This window comes from Triticum aestivum, chromosome 5A (assembly GCF_018294505.1).
Source record: "Triticum aestivum cultivar Chinese Spring chromosome 5A, IWGSC CS RefSeq v2.1, whole genome shotgun sequence".
Classification (NCBI taxonomy): Eukaryota; Viridiplantae; Streptophyta; class Magnoliopsida; order Poales; family Poaceae; genus Triticum; species Triticum aestivum.
Genome location: NC_057806.1, coordinates 297,802,545 through 297,805,549, shown reverse-complemented (window position 1 = coordinate 297,805,549; position 3,005 = coordinate 297,802,545).

Sequence of the window (3,005 nt, the reverse complement as noted above, 5' to 3'; positions counted from 1 at the left end):
CTACGACAGTATCGTTATAACTTGAGGAAAACTTACTTTGAAGGCAAGGCTAACAGTGAACTTGCCCAAACATCTCCAGTGGAAAATACATCTGATGAAGACTAGAGAGGCCTCGTTAAACAGGGGTCCGATCCGAAGTATCAGGTACATTATATATATATACATGTCATCAGATCACATGTTGAAGTCCTATTTACGCATGTGCCACACAAATCTATCTTCTTGTAGGTGAACTGTTCAAAGAACAAGGCCAACCGTACGAAAGTGAAATTCCAACAGACGATAGGATCTCGTAGCTATATTGCACACTGCGAGGCTCTTGTAATTAGCTGTTGTTTCACTCTTTTCGGTGTACCATATTATCAGATCTATATTGACTTGTTCCAAATGCAGAGGAAAGCCCGCAAGGACCAAAAAGTACCTGAACCAAATGATGTGGAAATCTTCAAGGACTGTCACACCAGCAAGAAGAAGGGCATGACTACACCAGTCAAAGCCGCTATTGTAAGTCCTTAATCCTCATGACTTTTAAGTACTACTTACTCTGACTTGTGCCTTGAACTACATGGTTTGCAGCCAATGTCTATTACTCTTTTCAATTTTATACACAATTGTCTTAGCGTATCATTGCACCTTACAAGGTTTAAAAGAGAGGAGTGATGTTCCTTTGATCTTGACCTGTAATCTAGTTCCGTGCTGGACTTGCCCACACAATGTTACAATTGCCTGTTTGTCTGTTCTCAGTTGTTTTGTGATATGAATGACGTCATACTATGCTTACCGTATTATAAACTTCGTCTCTTTATCCTTAGCCCTCAATACAATGTGAAGAAATAGACAATACATTAGCGATGGTACATGGTCATATGTTTGGAACCTGGTTTTATTATATACTTTGCAATAAAATACAACTAATATTTTACATGGGTTCACCAGAATAAGTTCTGTATATAGACCAAAGCTATTTTGTTTGGTTTTGCTGCCTCCTTAATGTATTATGTTCTAGTACTACTAATGTAAAACCTCAAATTTTTAGCGAGCTATGGAAAAAATGGTGGAACCGCCACCTTCTGAAGGTGGCGAGGCAACTATAACCGCAATGTCAGCTCTTGCTACAGTGGGTCAGTACCTGTCCACTAACAGTGCCAAAAGCACATTCCTACGTAATACTGGGTTGGTTGTTAAGGCAATATCGTCCAAACTGCCTCATGATCAAGATATGCAAGCTCAAAGCAATGTTGTATCTGCGCTCCAGACACAAGTCCATTCCCTAACAGAGACCCTTTGTGAAACAAGGAGAAACATTGCTCAATGTCGTCAAAATATGCATGGTTTTGAAACCATACTATCAGACTTTTGCTATGTTGTTTAAGAGCCTAGGGGAAATGAAGGCGAGGGTTATGGTGCTCCATCGGACAATACAGCATGAAAACATAACAGTCAAGTCAAATGAACTGAGCTTCTGAACTTCTGGTGGTGCATTTATCTGCTAGAGTGTTAAGTTTTATGCTAATCTTCCTTTTGTTATATAGTTGTAATTTGTTTTAGTGCGATACAAAATTTATTCTTAATGTGCAGCCACCGCCTGAATAAAACAACAAGCCATTTTTGTATAGTGTAGGGTGTTCTCTATATTTGCACTGGTTGGCGATCTTTGATGCCAAGTGGATGTAATCTGTGCAATCGCCTTAATAGCCTAGCGTTAGTTTCGGCCTTATTTATTTCCTAGTCTTCTTTTTCCCTGGTTTGCTAGTGGCCGCAACTACCATGGGCTATATACGGGCCGTAGGATCCATGGGTCTCCTACGGGCCGTCGATAAATGGGCCTGTAATCGGTGGGCCTCGGGCCGTCGGATAAATGGGTCTACATGGGCCATAATCGGGCGTAATTGGTATCGGCACAGCACGGTAACAGGTCGTAGGACAGCAAAGGCTTAATTCTCTTACAAGCATAACGGGTCGTTAATGGGCCAGAATATAGGATGGGCGGAAACGGTGCAACGGGTTAACAGGCCAGAAACAGGCCGACTCTTGCCATGGGCCGAATTTGGCCCATTAGGGTAACATGCCAGTAACGGGCCGACTCTTCCCATGGGCCAAATTTGGCCCATTAGTGGAACAGGCCAGTAATAGGCCGACTCTTGCCATGGGCCGAATTTGGCCCATTAGGGGAACAGGCGAGTAACGGTCCGGAAGTAATCGAGGGCCGAAAAGGAGCCTAAGAACGTATGTGCCGTCAATAGGCCGAAAGGTGACACGGGCTGGAAACGGGCCATGTAAATCACGGGCCGTTAACGAGTATAAAGAAAATTACTGTTCATTATGGGCTAGAGTCACCGTGGGCCATTACCTCGGCCGGCCTATTATGGCACACGAAAATCTTGTGGGCCTTTACCTGGGCCGGCCCATTATGGCCCGCGAAATATTGTGGGACTTTAGCTGGGCCAGCCCATTATGGTCCGCAAAATCTCGTGGGCCTTTAGCTTTGCTGGCCCATTATGGCCCGCAAAATCTTCTGGGCCTTTAGTTGGGCCGGCCCATTTAAACTTGTCGGGCCGTGCCACGTGTCGACGTATCATATGCGCCTTTTGTCCAGTGAGTGGATGACATCTGTCCCGACGATGAGCCGACACGTGTTTCCTCTAGCCAATGATGATTTTACACGTGGAAAATCCCCATTGGTCGGGGCTATTAACAGGTTATCGGATCCAAAACCCGACCTGATAGCTTAACGGCGTTCCGTTACGGTGGATGCCACGGGTCTGTCTCCCTTGACGAAAGCACTTCTGTGACGCGCGATTTATCGTCATGGATGTGGACACTTCCGTGATGATAATTTTGGTAATGTCATGGAACACTTCTACGACAGCACAGGTATGACTATCTTGATTCTATCATAAATTTGTCATGGATGTACATGCATGAAACAAAAGCGACCTACTGTGACAAACATGTATCATCACGGAAGTGCTTTTTTTGTAGTGAGCCCCGCCCTGACACGTGGC